At 60.6% G+C, this 5,978-nt stretch overlaps 1 long non-coding RNA gene across 1 annotated transcript; it reads left to right on the top strand.

Annotated features, from left to right (window-relative positions):
• Positions 1-225: 225 nt before the first annotated feature.
• On the top strand, positions 226-2,695 carry LOC136791221 (uncharacterized). The gene is made up of 2 exons (XR_010832713.1): positions 226-2,128; positions 2,459-2,695. It is a non-coding gene; the product is annotated as an uncharacterized lncRNA (long non-coding RNA).
• Positions 2,696-5,978: the final 3,283 nt, after the last annotated feature.

A 5,978-nucleotide genomic window follows, 5' to 3' on the forward strand; every position in this document is an offset into this window, starting at 1 on the left:
TATTTTTTTTTTTTTTTTTTTCACCGCAGGACGCGGCTGCTGTTCGCCGAGAAACTGTGTCGGCCTTCCTCGTAATGGAGAGCCTGGCAGGAGCGGCCGTGCCGGAGATGCCCCTTGTGGTTCGGAGCTGGCGGTGAGCTGGGCGCCGCAGCGTGCGCCCCGTGCCGGGGATGTGGGGCTGTGCCGCGGGGGGACCACGAGGAGCCCGGCAAAGCTGCCGTGAGTACCTTGGGCACGTCTCCGCTGGCTGTGGGCGCTCAGAGAGTGGCTCCAGCCCTCGCTGGGGTGTATCAGCCTCTAGGCTTAGCCCTTTGGGGAGGGAGCCTGCGTACGTGTGTGCTCATAGGGTAGGAATAAAGCAAGTCGCCGTCCTCTAAGTAGGCTGCGTCTCTTCGGCTCGGCAGTGGGTAATAGTCGTGATGCTGGAAGGTAAAATGGGAGCTCTACAATCACACGGCCTAAAAAAAAGGGCAGAGAGAGAGAAGTTATTCAACTCCGCTCTGTAATTTGGCTTCAGACTCTGTAGTGCTTTTATTAGCGTGAAGGCTCAAAGCGAACAGAAGGAGATGGTGGAGCTGGGGATCTTCTCGCCTCAGGATGCTGGGGACGCTGAAAGCCAAGACATTCAAAAAGTGTTTTGTGGCAGAAAAACCCATCAGGGACTACGGAATGAAAGTGGCCGTCCCTGGCTGAGAACGCTTCAAGCTGCAGATCCCTGGAGGGTGCGGGACGGTGCCGGGAGGCATCCCCACGTCTGTCCTGCTCCTGCACCCCCCAAGGCCCTGGGGTTCTGGTCCGACGTGCTGGGCTGCCTTCATCTTTTACATTAGGGGTGAGCAAAAGGTTTCGTGTCAGTGTCACGCCATCTCGGTTTCCAAAGTGCCACATTCACGATTGTCTCTCTGCTCCTGCTCCTGCGAGAAGTGGCTGTTGAAGGTGTCACAGCCCTGTGACCACATCTCACGTGGCTGAAGAAAACCCAGCGTCTTTTTTTTTTTGATCCTTAATGACATGGCAAGAAAGACTTGGAAACATGTCTTATGGTTCAGGATCTCCAGCAGAACACGGTGAAGCCAACCAGCCACACACCAAAAGCGACCTTCTTCTCTTCTCCCACCCGTCCGGTAGATGATTGCAGATAGTGGAGAAGGAAAAATAAGGGCAAGGCGGTCTCTTCGGGACAGAACTCAGCGTTTTCCCTCTGTGGTTGCTGTGTCGGATTTGCCTCTTGGGGGCAACCTCGCCCTGCTCCAGCCGAGAGCGTGGCTTTTGTGGTCGCAAAGACGAAAGGGAGTTCAGTGTGCCTGGGAGAGGAGGGCTCGCTGTCCCTCCCTGGCTTTGCGTTATCAGATAATTTTTGGCAATCGCTGTTGTTACTTGCTGAAAGGATTTAAGGGAGGCCGCCAAGGTTGGGCTGCTCGCTGCTTTCCAGAAATGATCCACTTGGCTCTCGAAGGTCCCTTCCCAGTCTTGGAGCCCTTCAAAGTCCTTCCTGCCCCGCTGTTCGTGGCGGGGGGGTGGCAGGAGAGGACGGCTCCCCTGCGGCTCTCGGCTAGCAGGCAGCGCGTAAATCCGCGCGTGTCGGATTTACAGCCGTCTCCCCGCTGTTCTTTAGCCCGGGATCCCTTGGGCAATCCCTAATCCTATCAGCGCTGCGGTTACTCTGACTTGTATACAGGGGTGAGAGCAAATTCACTGCTCCAGCTCCGTTGTAGTGCCGTGTTCCCGAGAAGATGTGTCATCCAAACCCAGTCCGTAAATAACCGTCTACATTTATTTAAAGGGCGTTGAGGTGTATGGTGGAATAAAGGGAGCATTATTCACGCTTCGTGCTGCGGTTCCTAATGGGGCTTTACGCGCTGATACGACCTACAAAGCCGGTTGTTCCGTGCCCGCAGCGCTCTGATGTTCTTCTTACCCTGCGGGTCAGAAATGACAGGAATAAACGACGGTGACGGGCGTCCCGCACGTCCCCGCTCCCCCGCCGTGGCAGTGTCCTTGCAGGGGAGGCGCTGGTGACATTGCGGGCGGGGGGGGGGGGGGGGGGGCGCGTGGCTCAGCCTTGGTGTGCGATGCAAAATCGATGCCTCCCTATTTCGTGCCTTCCCTGAAGCGCAGCCGTGTCCAGGTAGGAGGGGGACCCCCCGCGCTCCTCGCACACCGCTGGGGGTGGTGGCACCGGGGGGCTGGAGCCCCACAGCCCCCCCCCCAGCATCCCATGCCCGTGCGGGGCTGGTGGCAGCAGCCAGGGCTGCGGGGTGCCCGTGGGTCCTGAGGTGCTGGCTGCTGGGGACAGCGTCAGCCCTGCTGGGACAGCGGCGCTGGCTCCAGACAGCCGGGGAGGGAACGCGGAGCTCATTAACCCAGCCCTCCGGCGTGCGCCCTGCCGGCTTTGCCACCGTCCTTCTTAATAGCTCCCTCCTCTTCTCTTCTCTCCCTTTTTGTTTTGTTTATAAAGGTAAATGAGCTGTGCGGATACGCAGGAACATGAATCAAAGGAATTCAGCTGACTCCTGCGCGCCCCGTTTGTACCGTCACGTAATAGGAGATGCGCGAGAGCGCCAGGATGCGATGAGTGCTGCCCGGTCTGAAAACACCCCAGGACAAAAACTGTTTGTGAGGCGTCTCAGTGCAACTTCCCAAAATCTGATTACGTAAGGGGGAAAAAAAAAAATAAATCCAGCTTTGGAATACATTAACTTGGTTGAGCAGTCCTGGGCGGAGGTACCAGTGAGAAACAAATCAATTACCAAAGGCTGCAGAGGAGAAATTTCACTGGCTTTGAGCTAGGCTGGGGACACATAAGTTGCCTGTTTCCCCTCCAACATTTAACACTGGGCATTTGAAACGTCGCCCGTGTCTAAAGAGCCCCCCAAAGTTCTCCCCACGAGGCCATGTAAGAGGAGCCTCGGGCCCATGCTGTGCTTTTGAAGGATTAACCCCAAACTTTAAAATAAAAGCACGCAGAGGGTAGGGCTCCAGTGTTCCTCGGATGGAAGCAAAAATCAGCACGCAATGAAAGCCGGGCTGCCTTTGGGACGCGTGCTGATAGCTGTGTTGTTAGGAGGGAGATGTTTCCATGGCAAAACCATCGCCCTCGGCGCTGCTGCACGGCGCGGAGATGCGGCGGTGGCCCTGGGGACCGTCCTGGTGCGCCCAGCATCCCCCCGGCGGAGGGTGGGAGCTGGGGGCCGTGCCGGGAAGGCTGCCTGCTCGGCGTTTGTCAGCCCTCCCGACTTTAAAGGGAAACTAAAACCAAAGGCGAGACCGAAATAGCTCATTTTGTCTCAGCAGACAAATTCTTGCTGCTTTGAGCATCGTTGTCACTCAGCCTAAATTGGTTTTAAATGCTTTTCAGGACGGGGCAGCGTTTTTCAGCCGCTCGTTCCGCGGCACCCCGCTGGGGCAGAGTCTGGCCGTGAAGGCCAAGGGCTTGGACGTCGCCGTGCTTCTTCCTGACGTCCCCTCGGCTTTATCATTCGACCCCTGATTCCCCGTGGCAGAGAGGTTTCCGCCAAATCCCAGCTGCGGGCTCCAAGGAGCCCGTGCCTGGAGTAGGCCGGGAGCCCCTCGCCACGTGGGGAGCTCGGAGAGGGGGAGCTGCAGGAGGCTGGAGGTGAGATCCTGACCCGACCTGTGTTGTGGCTGATGGTGTTATTTAGGGTTGGAGGGATTTCAGCAGGTATTTTGTTGCCCCTACCTTTCATTTCACAGCAGACCTGTCCGGCACTGCGTGGATAACCGTGCCTGGCCAAGAGATCCCCACAGGGACGCCGTTTGCAACGCAGCCACGCGGGTCTCCCAAATCTTTCCCAAATTCCCAAATCCCTCCTGCAGAGGCAGGCGCGGCGCTCGCCCTCGCTCCCCGAGGCAGCCTTCAAGCTGCTCTCCTCCCCAGCTCCGCGGCGCTGCTCGGGGATGTATTTTTAAACCCGAGCTCATAAATTTTGGAAGCTCCTCGCCTTCCCCCGCCCCCTCGCCCCTATCAAAGTGTCAGAGACGAAGGGAAGCCGTGAGAGTGATGTACGAGCTCGGCTTCGGCTGCCGGTGCTGGCGGGTTATTTACTGTGCCGCCAGTTCCCTCGCAGCGCGGATGGGGTCAGTTTGGCTCGGGGGGAGGCCGCTGCCCCGCGGCCAGAACAAGCTGCCCACGTCTCTGCCGTCACCGCTCGCCCCTGGGAACGTTTCTGCTCCCGCTGGTGCTCTGCGACCCTCTCCTCTCCCCTCTGCCACTGGTTTAGCCTAGCCGTATGCGATCTGTCCGTCCGGACCGGCCAGGAAGGGCTTTGGGAAGGGCTTCCCCTGCCTTGCCCCCCGGCAGAAGGGCAGGGGAAGGCAGGCAGAGGCTGCCGTGACTCAGCTGCTTCTCCCCGCTGGAAATAGGCGCTGGCACCACGCTGTGGGGCTGGGGCTGCTGGGGCTGGGGCGAAGCATCCCCCTTTTCACAGCCAGACGCTTGCAGGAGGGGAATAGGGCAACGGGTCGTGTGGGAAGCGAGGACAGCAACCCTGCTCTGCGTGGAGCAGGGGGGAAAGGTCCCGTCCGTAAAAGAAACCGAGCCCTGAGCTGGAGCTGGGGCAGCGGAGGCCGTGCCGCTGCCTTCTGGCACGTCGCAACTTTCTCAGACAAATCCCTCAGCAATTGTAATTTTCCTCGCTGGCTCCCGGCCCGAAGGAGGAAGAGTGGTTTGGAAAGTTTGCTCAAGGGCTCAAAGGGAAGAGGATCCCCGCGCCTGCCGTGCCCTGTGCCCGCCGGGGCGCTTACCCCAGGGCCGATGCGGGGCGCTCGGCAGGGTTCGCCCACGGCGCTCTGCAGAAAGGCCGGGCTGGGACATCCCCAGTGCCGCTGGCTGGAGGGATGGGGGCAGAGGGGGAGAGGTAACCCAAAAACCAAGGGGGCTCCCCCTGGGGCCGGGAGCCCAGCAGGCACGGCGCGTGCTGGCATGGTTCGAGCGCGGGGCTCGCGGTGCTTTGCGGGTTTCGTAAATCCCCAGCTCCCCGAGCGAGGAGGTTTTGTAACTGGCGGCGGCAGCGAGCCAAATCCCCGGGCTGGGGGTTGTCTTCTGCTCCCGCTCGGGGCGAGGGAGAGGCGGCCGCGCCAAGCGGTTTCGGACCAAAGGAGGTGAATTTGGGGCTCAGTGCGTGTGATGGGGAGAGCCCAGCTGCAACGCATCGGGGCGCCGGGGGCGTGTTAGAGGTACCGGTCACCTGGGGTGGGGGCACGGGCAGAAGATGGGGTTCATCCGTGCTGGCTGGGCATCAGAGGGGTGAAGCAGGCCGTGGGCAGGCCCAGTGGGAACCAGCCCGGCTTTGTCAGTGAGAGCAAAGCACAATTAAAGAGCAGCCGGGCTGGGCAGGCCGGCAGGGCACTGCGGCGGCTCCTCTTCTTCCCCACGGGGCCGGGCTGGGTTCGGCTCCCGGCCGCGGCTGGTGGGACCCCGTGCTGGCCCCCGGGAAGCCGTGAGAAGGCGGCGAGGGCTGGCCTTCGCACCAGCGGGGCCCTAAATTCCTTCGGAGAATCTCATGGGGGCAGCAGAGTGAGCGGAGGCTCTGGAAATAGATCTCTTTCCAGCTGCCGATGACTCGCGTTAATTAATTAAAGCCTCGCAAGCTTGGGCCTGTAAATACGCAGTGTCGAGCGCACCAGGCTCAGCTCGCTCTTTGCTCATGCACTAATTACCCCGCTCCGAGGCCAGGAGCTAGCGCAACCCGAATTTGGGCTTGTAGCCACGTGGGTGGGCAGGGAGCGCTGCTGCGGGACGGGACGGGACGGGATGGGACAGACCAGCCGTCCCGTAACCATCCCCACAGCCTCCAGCCGAGCCTGGCCTCTCCCCAGGACAGCGGGCACGCAGGCAGCGTCCCCTCCGTGCCATGCCGTGGCGGGGGTGCTCCCCCCTCGGTGCCTTTCTGGGGGGAAAGGCTCCAGCGCCCACCCTGGTGGGAGCCCCAGCAAGCTGGGCCCTGCTCGCTTCCCAC

The sequence above is a fragment of the Anser cygnoides genome, chromosome 7 (genome assembly GCF_040182565.1).
Source record: "Anser cygnoides isolate HZ-2024a breed goose chromosome 7, Taihu_goose_T2T_genome, whole genome shotgun sequence".
In the NCBI taxonomy this organism is placed as follows: Eukaryota; Metazoa; Chordata; class Aves; order Anseriformes; family Anatidae; genus Anser; species Anser cygnoides.